Source organism: Manis pentadactyla, chromosome 2 (genome assembly GCF_030020395.1).
Source record: "Manis pentadactyla isolate mManPen7 chromosome 2, mManPen7.hap1, whole genome shotgun sequence".
NCBI classification, from domain to species: domain Eukaryota; kingdom Metazoa; phylum Chordata; class Mammalia; order Pholidota; family Manidae; genus Manis; species Manis pentadactyla.
Window position 1 is genome coordinate 216,819,870 of NC_080020.1, and position 15,767 is coordinate 216,835,636.

The 15,767-nt window shown below is 42.5% G+C and overlaps 1 protein-coding gene across 6 annotated transcripts in view; it reads right to left on the reverse strand.

Annotated features, from left to right (window-relative positions):
• EFR3B (EFR3 homolog B) overlaps nt 1-15,767 on the reverse strand; it is a 77,775-nt gene that overhangs the window by 57,821 nt on the left and 4,187 nt on the right. For 2 of the 6 annotated variants that reach the window (XM_036881748.2, XM_036881747.2), the window contains exon 1: nt 11,282-11,304. The exons of 3 other annotated variants lie outside the window; for them this stretch is intronic. The gene's annotated coding sequence lies outside the window, so the exon portion shown is untranslated. Of the gene's footprint in view, nt 1-11,281; nt 11,305-15,767 lie in introns of those variants that run through there. One more of the 6 variants, XM_057497393.1, reaches the window with a different exon arrangement.

Sequence of the window (15,767 nt, forward strand, 5' to 3'; positions counted from 1 at the left end):
AAATTCAGTTCCCTGGGCACATTAGTCCCATTTTATGTGTTCAACAGCCACATGTGGTTACCATATTAGACAGCAAAGATATAGAAATTTGCATTGTTGCAGAAAGTTCCCTTGAACAGCTCTGACTAAAGAGTTTTAGTTTTTATTTCAACTTCCTCCCCCAACAGAAATGTTTTATGTATTAGTCATTTAATTTAAAATAAATATAATTTTACATGTTTCTCTCATTTATCTTTAGGATAAAACTCCACCTAAGATCCAATGGGAATAATTTTCTGTTCAAAGATTTGGAATCCAAGACTTTACACACACACACACACACACACACACACACACACACACAGTTTTCTGTACTTGCTCAGATTGGTTCTTGCTGGAATTTTGACAGACTAATTAGTGTGTCGAAAAGTTGCTGGTTAAAGGCCTGGAAGCTATTTCATTTATTCATGCATGCCCACATGCAGACACGTGACAGAAATGCCCCGAGCACCTCAGAGCCTGGGGAAGATGATGAGAAATGGAACACACCAGTCCCGTTCCCTTGGAGCAACGGCATGTGCTCAGCAACCATAAGCAAAAGTAAGTACAAGTGGCTCTTGGTCAGACAGCCAGCGCATGGGACTGCTGAGGGTGGACATGTCATTTCAGTGTAGATGTTTCCCTGCAGAAAGAGATGACACGCTGAGGGAGACGGGAAGGGAGGGCATCCCAGGCAGCAGGACCAGCATCTTCAAAAGCTCCAAGGAACTGAATCCCAGGGGAGGACTGTGAGAGAAGGCAGCTGGCCAGGCTCTGGGTCAGTTTGTGAAGCGGGAATGTTAGGGAAGGGCCCTCAGAGCTGGGCCAAGAGGGGAGAACTGTCATTACTAGTAAATGATAGCCTCTGTTGCCTTTATAGTGTGCTTTAGAAACGTGAAGGTATCTACTTGCCGCAGATGGATGGGTGGGGTGTGGTCTGAATCCCCAGGCTGCTAGGGATATGCTCCCCTGGCAGACGAGCAATGCAAGGCCCTCGACTAGAAGTGCCCACATGCAAGTGGGACCGGTGTGGGGAGTCACACTGGGGGAGTGTGTGACCTGACTGGCAGGCCACAGTCGGTCTCTAGCCCACAGTGAAGTGGAAAGGGGCTTCAGAAGGCTTCTGCTTGATTTCACCCGCCCCAGAGCCACACGATGACATCTGGGATCAGAGGAGAGGTGGGCTACACACAGGAGACACTCAGCCTTTCCCCCTCCCTTCCACGTGAGGGGCCCCAAAGAGCAGCAGGAGTGGAGGGTTTCCCAGGGCAGACCCTCATACACAAGGAATGGCAGAGCCTCACGGCATCTGCACAGCAAGGGCCAACCTAGGCCTGTCAGCACGGACAGAGGCCAGGACCCAGAGGGTGCCATGTCATGGCACTTTGGGAGGTCGGAAGAGGGGTTCAAGTAGTGAAAATGGTCAAGAGAGGAAAACACTGGGAGCTGTCAAGAAGGCAAAGGCAGTCAGGCCGCCACTGGTGGCTTTCTGGACAGGTGCTCAGTGGAGGGAGACACTGGAATCTCAAACAGAGCAGGTAAGTGGGGAGACCCTCAGGGAGCAGGAGTGGTATAGTCCATGGCTGCTGGATTAGAAGCACCATAAAATACTACATGAACCATTTATTTAACAACAACAATGGTCATGGCTGGTTTGTCTCTATATGGATCATGGCAGACACGTTGCTTTGAGAGGCTCAGCCCTTACCAGGTGTGAATACCTGAGCAACCACAGACTGCTTCCCACATCAGAAGCAGTGCCGGCCCCCAGGCCAGTGGTGAGCTTCTGAGGGGGCCCTGACACCCTGGGCTTCAAGTACGGCCCTAAGACCCTAGGTCTATTTTATGCAGCTTAGATGATAGAATGACCATTAACAGAGCATTGTTGGTAATATCATAATTTAATTCATACCACTTTATAAAGCTTGTTTATCAGTTTAAGTGATGTATTGGTTACATTTGGGGAAGGACGTACAGTTCATGCTTGAACAGCAGGAGAGGTTAGTGACACTAATTCTCTCCCTGCATAGCTGTAAATCTGAATATAACTTTATATTCACCAAAAACATGACTACTGATAGCCTACTGTTGACTGGAAGCCTTAGTGATATAAACAAGCAATAACATGTTTGTATATGTGTTATATACTGTATTCTTATAATAAAGGAAGTGAGAGAAAAGAAAATGGTTTTACAAACTGTCGCATATCCCCAAAATTTTTTCCAATATATTTAGTGAAAAAAATCCACATATAGGTGGACCTATGCAGTTCAAACCCAGTTGAAGGGTCAAGTGTACTTTGTGGACCTTTTAAGCCTAGGGAATTCTAATAAATGCAAGTGCAGCAGGGAAAAAACATTAATGATCATATGTATAGGAAGGTCTTCTGAGCCCATTGTGGGAATTCTTACATCTGAAATTTATCTGTCTGAATACTGAATACTACTCAGCATACTGAGGCATTTGATTCTTTTTTTTTTAAGAACACATAAGCTATGGCGGATAAGAAGCCAAATAATTCCTGCCTGAAGAGCCTGCAGCACAGTCAATAGAATCTATCACATGAAAACAATACAGTGTTAGAAATTTCACTGTTGTTTTGGTTTAAGTTTGGAGTTAAGAACTAAAAATTAGAATTTAGGATTTACAACACACTTATGCTTTCCCCATTCTCATAATTTGTCCAGTTTCCTACTGTAGTCACCAGGCAGCCTATAAAAAGCAGGGTTACTCACCTCTAGCTTTCCAAGTGAACATACAGTATCAAATATAGAAACCAGAGGAAGCTTCATTGTTATGCAGCCAACCTGACTGGGGGCAAGTGCCAGTGCTTTAAATATATAGAGGGACTAGCAGATTTAAAATGCAGACTGCTCAAGCCTAAGAATCCAAGATCAATCATTCAAAAGTCCAAATATGTAATCAGAGAGTCTGTCACAGCATGAGCAATGGTGCCAGAGCACAAAACAGGCACCATGCCCAGAGCTGCTACAACATAAAGCCAGGACCTGAGTGGTCGTGGTGCCAGAGGGAAATGTCAGAAGCAACACTCTTGATATGCAAAACCGAATCAGGAGCAAGCATCAGAATTCTGCAAAAATGCAAAACAAGTCCTAGGTTGAGCCATACTGAAAATGCCAAGTAAACAGCAGGCCAAGCACAGCCAAGACCCATTTCCAGTGAGGCGGTTGTAGTGTGCGTGGACATTCTGGGTGTACCTGCATGAAGAAAAGAGTCTCTCCAGCAGGTTCTGCCCACTGGAAGAAGCAACAATCAGACCCTAAGAAAGCCGCTGGAAAGGGAGAGCTCCTTTAAATGAGAAGTGGAGAATGCCTCCTTTGAAGCAGACCCTAATGGTAACTGCTGTGTTATCATTAAAAATGATCTGTTTATAGAAAAAATGTATTGCAACCTCTCCTGTTAATATCAACATCAGCTAACATTAAGTTGTCATTATGCATCAGGAGTCATTAGAGGTAATGCATCGTTTTTATTTAATCCTCCCAACACTATTGAGGCAGGGTCTGCTGTCTCCGTCTTACAGATGAGAAAAATGAGGCTTAGTATGGTTAAGTCACACTGTTACAAGGGGTAGCTAGGATTCCTTCCCAGGCCTGTCTGACTTCAGGGTTTTCACACTTAACTTCTGGCCTGCAAAGGAGACATGGAGATTTATTCATTTCAATGTACCATTAGAAAAAAAATCCATTTTTAGCCAGGGAGCTAGAGGTCTTTGTGCAGAGAGGTCACAAGCTGGCACATTGAGAAACAGGTGCACACGAAGGCATTAAAGGCTATGTATTCTTAGGAGAAGGAGAGCACTGTGGGCTGTGAGGTCACAGAGGCCCGTTAGAGGAAACAGAAAAATCAATCATGCACACACGCCCGGCCCTGCCCTGCCCAGCCATCAGCTATGCCTACATTGGTGCTGAGGTCCAGTAAAGCCGGGCTTTGTTTTGTCATTTAAAGTCCCATGAGAGTCAGCAGTGCCAATGACAGTGCTCAGAAGGCCTTACACCAGATGGCCCTGCTTTATGGGCCCTCTGCCCACTGCCCTGCCGACATCATCAGCCTCCCAGCTGCCAGTGAGGGATTGGACTTGCCAGCTTCCTCCGCTGTCTGCTCAGCACTTACTTCGTCTAGCAGCAAGCTCCGCTGACCAGCAGCTCCCAATAATCCATTTTACTGGGGTGTGGGGGACTGTCCCAGGCTGTGGGTAAGGCCCCTGGTGCCAGCTGGCATCTAGATGTCTTCTAGCACACTGACTGCCAGAAATGCAAAACAGACCCAAGATTGCATGCATGTTTTCATGTTTTCTTCTTTTCCTGGGTCTCCTACTGCCTCATTGCAATATAATTAACACGCAATAGATGCTCAGATCTTAAGTGTTCAGTGCCTTGAGTTTTGACAACTGTTTATACACTTGTGTCATCACCAAATAAAAAAAGAGAGGACATTTCGGATTCTATTTCCATACAAGCCCCTCACCCAACCACTATCTGATTTCTAGTATCTACCATCATAGACTTGATTTTACATGTATTCTTGCATAATCATTTCTAAAACATAATCAGAAAATCCTACATAATGATCCACAGGTCTTTGAAGATGAAAAACACTTTTAATTATATTCACGTTCCTGCATTAAAATACATGCTCACTATAAAAAATGTGGAAAATACAAAGTGTTTTAAAAGAAAATTGAAAAATCATCTGTGATCCTATCACCCAGAAATAACCATTATTAGTATTTGTACACATGTGTTGATTGTAGGCTGGCTCCCTGGTGTGGCATTAGCTTTTTTTGTAAATAAATAAAGCTTCCTGCTGCTCCCCTCAAGGTGGGCTACTTAAGAGTTGTGTGATGTGAGAAGCAGCTCAGTAGCTCAGTCAAGAATCAGCCTGCAATTCAAGGTGCCAGCGCTTGTGTTTCACTTGGGCCAACATCTGAATTCACTATTTATTTTCTTCTGCGGAGTACGTCTTGCACATTTTTTCCCACTGGCAAACAGGTGGACCTCTCATGGCACCTGTTTCACTGCTCAGGACAACAGCCAGCTCCTTGGGATATGCCCATCACCCCGGGGAGAATGCAGATTTTCCATGAACTCAAACCATCCCTGACATGGATTCCAAATTTGACCATCATTCCTCCAGGGACTTTCATAAAATGCAGTAACAGACATGCCCTCAGTTTTATTTATATAAATTTTCTTTAAAAAGATGGCACTTTAATGACATCATTAATTTGAGTTAGAGGAGTTTTCCAGAGATCCAAAGAATATGATGATGTCAGTTTCTGGGTCTCCATTTATAAAATACACCCCTGAGCAATAAGGTGACTAATGAATGCTAGGCCACCAGCCAGGCCTGATTTATGCCCTTGATAAAGGGTATGATCAGCTCTGAAAATGGTGTTGTGTGTGTGTGCAAACTTTTTAAATGTTATGGTAAAATGTACATAACATAAAATTTGCCTATTTATCCATTTTAAGTGTATAATTCAGTGTCATTAAGTACAATCACACTGTTATGCCACTATTCTCCACTGCTCATTCCCAGAGCTCTTTTTTCATCTTGCAAAACTACTCTGTACCCATTAAACAACAGCTCCCATTCCCTATCCCCTTAGCCCCTGGTAACCTCTATTTTACTTTCTGTCTTTATGAATTTGATTCCTCTAGGGACCTCATGTAAGTGGAATCATACAGTATTTGTCCTTTTTGTGACTGACTTATTTTACTTAGCATAATGTTCTCATGATCAATCCTTGTTTAAGACTAAATAATATTTCATGGTAAGTATATCCTACATTTTGTTTGTACATTTATCTGTTGATGGGCACTTGGGTTGTATCTACTTTTGGCTATTCTGAATAATACTGCCATGATTATAGATTTACAAATATCTTTTTGAGGCCCTGCTTTCACTTCTTTTGAATATATACAGAAGTGGAAATACTAGATCATATGGTAATTCTATTTTTAATTTTTTGAGGAACTTCTATACTGTCTTCTATAGTGGCTGCACCATTTTACATTCCCACCAGCAATACATAAGGGTTCCAATTTCTCCATATCCTTGTCAACACTTGTAATTTTCCACTTTATTGATAATAGTCATTCTAATGGGTGTAAAGTGATATATCATTGTGGTTTTTACTAGCATGTCCCTAATGATTAATGATGTTGAACATCTTTTCATGCATAGTTGGTCATTTGGCTATCTTCCCTTAAGAAATGTCTGTTCATAGGAAGAATTAATATGGTCAAAATGGCCATCCTGCCCAAAGCAATTTACAGATTCAATACAATCCCTGTCAAAATACTAATGGCATTTTTCAATGAACTAGAATAAATAATCCTAAAATTCATAGGGAACCACAAAAGACCCCAAACACCCAAAGCAATCCTGAGAAAGAAGAACAAAGCTGGGGTGTTACACTCCTTGACTTCAAGATGTACTACAAATCTACAGTAATCAAAACAGTATGGTACTGGCACAAGAACAGACCCATACATCAATGGAACAGAATAGAGAGCCCAGATACAAGCTCATGCATATATGGAGCCATGAAAATACTGGGGAAAAGACAGTCTCTTCAATAACTGGTGTTGGGAAAACTGGACAGCTACATCCAAGAGAATGAAACTAGATCACTAACTCCACACACAAAAGTAAACTCAAAATGGATTAATGACCTAAATGTAAGACATGAAAACATAAAACTCTTAGAAGAAAACATAGGCAAAAATCTCTTGAACATAAGCATGAGCAATTTTTTCCTGGACATATCTCCTCAGGCAAGGGAAACAAAATAAAAATTGAACCAGCAGAATTACATCAAAGTAAAAAGTTTCTGTACAGCAAAGGACACCATCAACAGAATAAAAAGGCAACCTACAGTATGGGAGAATATACTCATAAACAATTTATCCAATAAGGGGTTAACATCAAAAATATATAAAGAACTCATATACCTCAACACCAAAAAAACAAATAATCTGATTAAAAAATGGTGGAGGGCCTGAACAGACATTTTTCCAAAGAAAAAATACAGAAGGCCAACGGGCACATGAAAAGATGCTCCACATCAAATTATCAGCGAAATGCAAATCAAAAGCACAAGGAGCTATCACCTCACACTAGCCAGAATGGCCACTAACCAAAAGACAAGAAATAACGTATTGGCAAGGAGATGGAGGAAAGGGAACCCTTCTGCACTGTTGGTGAGAATGTAAATTGGTACAGTCACTGTGGAAAGCAATATGGAGGTTCCTTAAAAAACTAAAAATTGAAATACCATACGACCCAGTAATTCCACTGCTAGGAATTTACCCAAAGAAAACAAATCCCTGATGAGAAAAGCTATATACACCCCTATGTTTATTGCTGCGTTATTTACAATAGTCAGGTTATGGAAGCAACCAGTGTCCATTAATAGATGAATGGATAAAGAGGTGGTACATATACACAATGGAATATATTCCAGACATAAAAAGGAAAGAAATTCTGCCAATGAGGCAACATGGATGGACCCAGAGGGTATTATCCTCAGTGAAATAAGCTTTGGTGGAAAAAGACAAATACTATATGATTTCACTTATTCGTGGAATCTGAAAACAAAACAAAACATTAGTAGACTCATAGACACTAAGAAGTGACTGGTGGTTACCATGGGCGAGGGGTTAGGGTGGATGGGTGGGGAGGGTGAGGGGGATAAAAGAGCACAAAAATTCTCAATCATAATGTAAGTTGGTTACAGGGATGGTAGTACAGCGTGGAGAATATAGCCAATTATTCTGTAGTACCTTTCTATGTTGACAGATAATAACTAAACTAGTTGGGAAGAGGTTTTAATAATAAGCATAATTGCTGAACCACTGTACTGTATACTTGATACCAGTATGAGTGTATATCAACAATACTTCAGTAAAAAAAAGAAATGTCTATTCATTTTCTAATCAAGTTTTTTATTGTTGAGTTGTAGGCATTCTTTATATATTCTGGATAGAAATCCTTTATCAGATACATGATTTGTAAATATTTTCTGCCATTTCATGGGTTTCCTTTTCACTGTGTTGATAGTGCCCTATGGTGCACAAAAGTTTTCAATATTGGTATAGTCCGATTAAAACGATGTTTTAAATAAGAGTCCAGGTGGAACAGAAGAGAATAGCACTGGAATAAAACAGACCTGATTCTTTTCTTAGCTATGCTACTTAATGAGCTGGGCGACCATAGACAAAGCATTAACTTCTCTGAAATTTATTTGCCCTTATCTGAAAATGGAACAAGGGAAAGGAAAATCCTACCATGCAGGATTTTTGTGAAATTTGAACATACATAAAGCAAGAAGCATAGCACCCAGCACTTGGAAGGCACAGGGCTCTTATCCACGCCTACCCAGCATACTTGTCAGCCTGCATCATGTGGTTCAACAGGACCCCAGGACAGACATTGTATGAATTAACAAAGGGATCATTATCCTCACTTATCAATGAGGAAATGGATGCATAACCAGGTTACACAAAGTACCTGAGACCACAGTGTCTATATCGCCATTAGATTTTTAAAACTGCTTGGGTGCAACCCATGCCCCTGCTCCCTCACCCAGGGGACTGAACAGCTGCTCCAAGCCATTTGCAGAGGGCAATGCTCCAAGTTTGTGGATTGTTAAGTCAAATCCGAGGGAGGTTGAGAATCTTGCTACCATTCCATCAGTTTCCCTCCCAGTGCAGAAATGAATGTCTTTGACAAAGCAGAAGGAAAGCGTTGTCCAACATCCAGCACCGCCCACTCTTCTCCAAAACACTCAGCCCTGTTCTTCTCTCATAGTCCCGTCTGGGCGAGAAGAGGCCATTCCCAGAAGTTCTGTGGAATAGCTTTGCGGGGAGCTTCTACACAGTCAGATATGTTTGCTGCATTTACCAGCCACCGGGCCCAGGCCTGCTTTCAGGACTGGGTGCTTCCAGGAGTTTGATGGAAACAATGGGAAAACCCTCATATTCCTTCCCTCTTCTTCTCTGTCTGTATATGACCCTCAGCCAAGGTTAGCTCCCCTGCTATTCCACACAGGCCCCCATGCTCCAGCATGGAGACTGAAGGCGCACAGGGCTGCACGGCAGTTTATCTAGAACGTTCCAGCCAGGTGTTTCCAAGCAATAAGAAACAAACACTGCATGCCCTTGCCTCAAAGGGCCTTTTCATCTTTCTTGTTTAGTGAAAGAAGAATACACATGAGATATGAATGGAAATCAAAACAAATAATAAAGATTTGCCCATAATCATACCACTAAGTGACCTTTCTTTTTGAAGAAAAAGATTGTGACATTTATGCTGAGCTCCTCAAACCAAGCAGGAAACACACGACAATGTCTAACTACCTTCACCATCTCAGCAGGTAGGCCAGCTGGCTATTTCTCATGATGAACACCACCAAAGTCTAGAGAAAAAGTCAAATGGTTATATGCTGGCATATTCTTTATTCTGCACAGAATTATGATCAACATGGGAAGTCACAGCAAGACAATGAAGTACTGCTGCTGCCACTAGGGGTTTCTTTTTGAGATTCCCCAGCTCACTAGCATTGGTACCTTAGAAACACAGGCTGCTGGGTTTGTATGTCTGGATATATGAATGGCACATACAATTACTTTATAGTTCAATGCAAACATCTAAACTCTTACCACATACCAACAATCTCTACTAGATGCTAGGAAAAACAAAGATGATTAAGATAAAGGTTGTGTCCTCAAGAGGTTTACAGATCTAGTGTGTAAAGAAATAAATGACATTTTGTGTGATAAGTAAATGACAAAAAATAACAGCAAAGTAGAAGGTACAGAGAGGGCACAGAGAAGGCTTGGCAGGAGGCTGAAGAGCTCTGGTTTTTTCAGCATCCATCTGAATCCAGAAACTCTAGAAGCATCCTTCTGCTCTAGAAGCATCCCTCCTGCACAAGCAGTGGGAAGCAAGTTGATGCTGGGAATGCATCACTTTATTACAAGTAGTTCCTTCCTATAAGACATTTTCAGGCAAGGTCTTTATAAATGTTCCTGTAAGTTAGGGATTCTTCCTCACACGTTATTTCGAGTATTATCCTCCTCAAAAGAAAGCTGGGACATGGAAGGAAGTCTTTATGAATAGTTGAAGTGTGGAGCTCTGCCAAGTTAAGAATCTAAGACTCCTGGTTCCCCAACGTTTAAATTTATCTAGGTCCTTCTGTAGGGTAATAAGAAAGTCAGCATTTGAACCCAGGAATTCTAATTCTCAGATTTATAGCACACCACAGGATGTGCATTAGAGTGCTGAGTTTAATGAGCTTAAAAGTTCATATGGGTGCCTGATGAGCATATGCACAGATGGAAAGCTACAAGTAAACTATGTAAAAATCCACTAATATTCAGTTTGGAATCTCTCATAGTGAAGTTTGCTGTTTGGCACAGGGCACATGTAATCACCATCAGGTACAGAAGCAGCACTTCAATTTCACCCCCAAGCTCTGTGTATGCTTGCTTAGGAGACAACAGAGAGGACAGACTTCAGCTAGCCGCATGATCTGGGGCAAATTATTGCATTTCTGAATCTCCGTGTTCTCAGCTCAACCAGGGAAATAACAACCAACACAAAAGGACTGTGAGAGTTACAATGATGAACAGAATGACATGGAATAACCATTGCTACATGTTGGTAATGCACAGGAATTTAGCACAGTGTAGGAACTCAGATAAAGATGTGTGTCTCTCCTCTTTGTGGTCTAAGAGATTTTATCATCCTTCTAGTGTGGGGATGAGACGGACACGGTCACAGACCACCAATCTACTCATACCATCCTCTGGGAGACAAGAGCTCAACATAATCAGTGTCCCCATTGTTCCCTCTCAGGGGCCCAATCTGACTGGCTGACTTGACTGGGGCAGGTGTCCAACTCGCCAATATTGCACTAGCTCTCTGGTTCTACATTCTTACTATCAGCCCCTTCTGTCTAATGATTTTAACAGACAGTCTAGAACTGACATATCCATCCTGTACTCAGGGACTGCCTGTCATGCTCCAGAAGCATCCATAAGAATTGCTCAGATGGTGATAATATCACCTTTGATAGGAACAGTATCCTGTAATATAAATACATGCATTCGGACCTCATCTTGTCTGATGCCCTCACACACAAGGCAGACTAATTATCCCCATTTTACAGGGGAGAGATGGGCTCTGAGAGAGAAACTAACTATCCAGTGTCCTATGGCTAGGAAGCACTCACCTGGGGCTTGGGCGACGGTCCCTCTCACACACAGCTCGGTCCTAACCCCACCCATCAGAGGCAGTGATGGCTGCGTCCAGACTGGCTGGACCTGAAGATGTAGGGAAGGAGTTATAATTCACAGCCAAACTATCAGAGAACCGGAAGCTTCTCCTCCTACAGCATCTCGCCAGTCTTGTCCTCCTCCACTGACTGTGGAATGACATGTCTTTAAGAATGCTGCCAATCTAGGCATGTGTGTGATGGCTGTGCCAGCCCCACGCCACTGGCCCAGCTGTCTCTCCGAGGGGCATGCCCAGGCTTGGCTTTCAGGCCACCCCTGGCTCCTGCATTCTGTCTTCCCCCCTCATCAACCTGCTCTCCCCACTCCACTTACTTACCTAGCCTCATCTAGGTCCCCAGGGACCCTTCCTCTCTCTGACAAAGCAAAATACTGATGGTGGTAAGAAGGTCAAAAGGCAGAGGCTCCAACTCAGAAGTGAAGCTCCCAGCTTCCCTGTTGACCAGGCTGGGACCTTAAGGACTTCACCCCTCCCCTCTGCCCTTGGGTGCTTGTCCCAAACTAACATGTGCAAGTCTGCGAGGGACAGTGACTCTGCAAAAGAACGACCTGTATTCTCTGGAATGTTCAGAAGATTCTAGGCACAGTGGTATGGGAGGATGGCTGGATCCATGCTCTGGAGCTGGGATGCCTGGGTTTAAATCCTAGCCTACCACATAACTGTGTAGCCATGGCAGGTTACTAACCTCCCAATGCCTCCATCTTCTCATCTCTCACGGAGACTAATAATACCTAACACATAGAATTTGGGGAAGATTGAATCAGTTAATACATAAAAAGTGCTTAGAATACTGTTTGGCACATAGTAATGCCCAATGAATAGAAACCAAAGCAATAGTAATTGTACTGTTATTTGAAACACATTTAAGGCTGAAATATGTAGAGGGTCAGAGGTTATAAGAGGTAAATTTAAAAAAGTGATATATAGCTCCAGATTCGTTCACTCAACAAGGTTTTTGAGTACCTACTCTGTCCCAGGCAATGCTCTATGCCCTAAAAAGGCAGTAGGGAATGTGAGAAATGAGTTCCCTGCTTTCACGGAGCTGACGGTCTAGTGGGGGACACACACGAGGAAATATTAGATTGTGATAAACGTCTGTGTAGTGAATTAAAATGGACGGCCTCCTCAGAGTATGAAGATAGGAATGGCTTCTCCAGGAAGCCAAATCTCAGAAGACTCAAATTCATCTGTGGAAGGAGAAATAATATCCACAGCTGTGAAGCAAGGCAGGAGCCTCAGAGAGTCCTGGCTTACGGACCCAGGAAGGAAGCCAAGAGCAGAGGCGGCAGCAATTGCAAAGCAAGGAATCAGAATGCACAAACTTGCATTTGAACCAGTCTTAATACTCTACAAACTAATATAGGGTGGATGAAGGGAAGTATATTTTCAAAAGAAAAATCTAATTTAGACCACTATTCATGAAATATTTCCTCTTTTAGGAGGAACTCAGGGAGGAATTTCTCTTAGATCTTAGCATCTCAAGAAGTTGTTTGTCCTAGGCAATTGAATTTTTTAAAACATGGCTGATATGAGTCTTGCAAATGAGTTTTCCCCTTTTTTCTGGCCTGCAGGAAGCTCAAAATGGAATTTGCAGCAGGGCCTGCTGGTATGCCTTTTTTTTTTCCCTGAAATAATTTTATTCTTGGCTTTATTTTTCCCTGTACAACTCTTAGATTTTCTTTAAACTGTTCCTTTATTGTAGGGTAGGTGTGTTTTTTTGTGTGGTATTAAATATATGCTCCAAATCCTCTTTAAAACAAGTTAGATTATAATAAATTTCAGTTCAAAGTAATTTAGCACCTATCTCAAAACAAACTATTTCCATAGCTGTTTCTTTATTTTATGTGCCATGAGAATGTTTTTTTAGGTTTCTGTTAGGCTGGAGGAGGGAAAAACAAGGACATGCAAACCATGCAAACAGAACAGAGAGATACTATAAAAGGGGAACAGACCAGACCCCAAGGTCCACGCCTTATATGGAAAGGGGACAGCTCTTCCTGAATTCCATCCTTCTGATGTGCCAACTAAGACCCAGATGTCAGCCTCCTCCCTCTTGGAAGGAAAAAAGTTTCTAGGTGTCTATTATGTCACCTTTAGCCAATCATACCTCTCCATGCCCCCTGTGATAGCCGGCCCATTCCTCCCCCTCCTAACCCCTTATAAGCCCCCACCTCCCTGACTGGGTGTGACTTCCCCAGCCTGTGATAGCCAGACTGCGGAACATCACCCAGGAATTTGCATTCAAATAAACTACCTGGCTCTTTGTTGCCTCTCTTCGCCTGCTTATTTCGGCTAGAATTTATCTTACAGTTTCAATTCTCTTACTCCACCTCACTCCACGCCCCAACAACTCTAATTTTTTAAAGAGGCAAACATCTTCCATGGCACATGGAATATGGAATATGGAATATGTATGGTTGTAACAGGTTCAGAGCTTTCTCACTCCTGAAGCCACCACCTGTGACTGCCACAACCATCTCCTCCTAGCTTTCCTTCACTGTTACATCATCTCCTGCCCATTCTACATGATGCCCCCAGCTTCATTTCCCTAAAACATCAACTGAGCAAATCAGCCCTTTGGCAGTGTAAAATCTTCAATGGCTTCTACTATCACAGGGTAAGTGAGAACTCCTTATCCTGACAATCTTCTTCTCTGTCACATAATTCTCCACCTAAACTCTGCACAAACCCAGTAGCTCCCCTAACTCCCCAGGCAGGTCTTCTCTTTGCCCACCTGCATGTATTGCTCACCCTGGTGCCTCTACATGGCAGGCCCTTTCTCCCTTCTCCACCAGCCCTCAGAACCCCACACAATTGCCTGCTGTCCCCTGAAGCCCTCCCAATGGCACCACCTCACACTTGATCTCTGCCATTTCAAGACACTGCTTGCTGATCATTTGATGAATAACTCCATTCCACTTTGCAAAACTGCAATTTTACTGAATCTGTCTGTATCACTTACATTGCTGCATGTTTTATGACTTCTTTGCCCACTGAAATTGTAATCTTGATGGAAAGGACTTTTATATATCCCCCATGATGTCCGTCTCTGGCACTCTACAAACTCTTGACAGTTTATGTCTATTTCTCTTCAAAACACAAAGCATAAAGCCAATGACAGGCAAGCAGTTAATATTCTCAGTAAGTAAAGCACTCATACTCATGCTAATTCACTAAAACATAAATGGTTAAAAAAGTAGGGTGTGTTTAATTTGACTAGAAATATAGAATGCATGTTAAAATGATATGATTTTTCCATCAGATTAGCAAAGATTGGGGGTAAAATCTCAATATTTAATGTTTTTGAAAGTATGGGGAGATAGGTACTCTCATAACTGCTGGTGGGATTATAATTGAACAAACTGAAAACAATGTAACAAATCTTTTAAATATTTATAGGTCTTGATCAACCCATTTAAAAGGCCACAGCCTAAAGAAATATTCCAAAACTCAGAGAAAGCTTTGAGCATCAGGTAGTCTTCCTCGGATTATAATGTTGAATCTTTATGTGCAACCTAAATGTACAATAAGAAAAAAAAAATTGCATTCAGTGCACTGTTATACAGCCATTAAAAATGGCAGTAAAAGCAGTTATATTTGTTTATGGTTTTCTGTGTTTTCCAGATTTTCTGAAGGGTTTGACCACCAGGAGAAAAAAAAAAAGATGCTTTTCAAGTTAGATTTTTCTTTTGTTTGATACAAGAAACAGTGTCAAAAGCACTGTTATTAAGCTTATGGGACATTAGCTTTTAGTTTTGTTTTTGTGCCCCACCGCACCCCACATTTTTAAATTAAGAAACAGAGAGAAGAGAGTTGAGGAAAGGAAGGGGGAAGGGGGGCATCCCTCTTATCTGGATTAATCTCTGCTGTGAGGGGGGCACTGCTGTCTTTGTAAAGCCAGGGAACAGGCTCAGAAAGGCTTGGGTCCAAGGTTACCTAGGGGCAGACCCAGGGTTCAAACCCAGGTTATGAGGATCTTGGGTGCTCCTTCACCATCACGCCAGAGGGGGCAGGGGTTTGTGGCGGGAGCACCGCCAGGATACAGCAGGAAAGAGAAAGGCCAGGGAAAAAGCAGGTAAGGACAAAAATCTTACTGGTGATTTTTATCGTAATTTAAGACATTGGTTTGAGTGAGTAGGATTGTAGATGGTGTTTTCCCCTTTTCTCTTTTCCAGATTTTCTGTAAGATGATGGTAACTTTTTACTTTTGTTTATATGCAAGAAAAAACTCAGTTTGAATTCACTCAACTGGGAGCAGCAAGAGAGAGAAAACAGGCTCCACTCACCTTGGGGAATAAGGGGGTGGGGGGGTGAGTAAGGCGGCAAGGCACACAGCTCCTGCCTGAACAAGCCATCCGTGGGGGCTGCAGGAGCCTCAAGACTTGGGGGAGGAGGTTGGAGAGAGAGAGAGAGAGAGAGAGAGT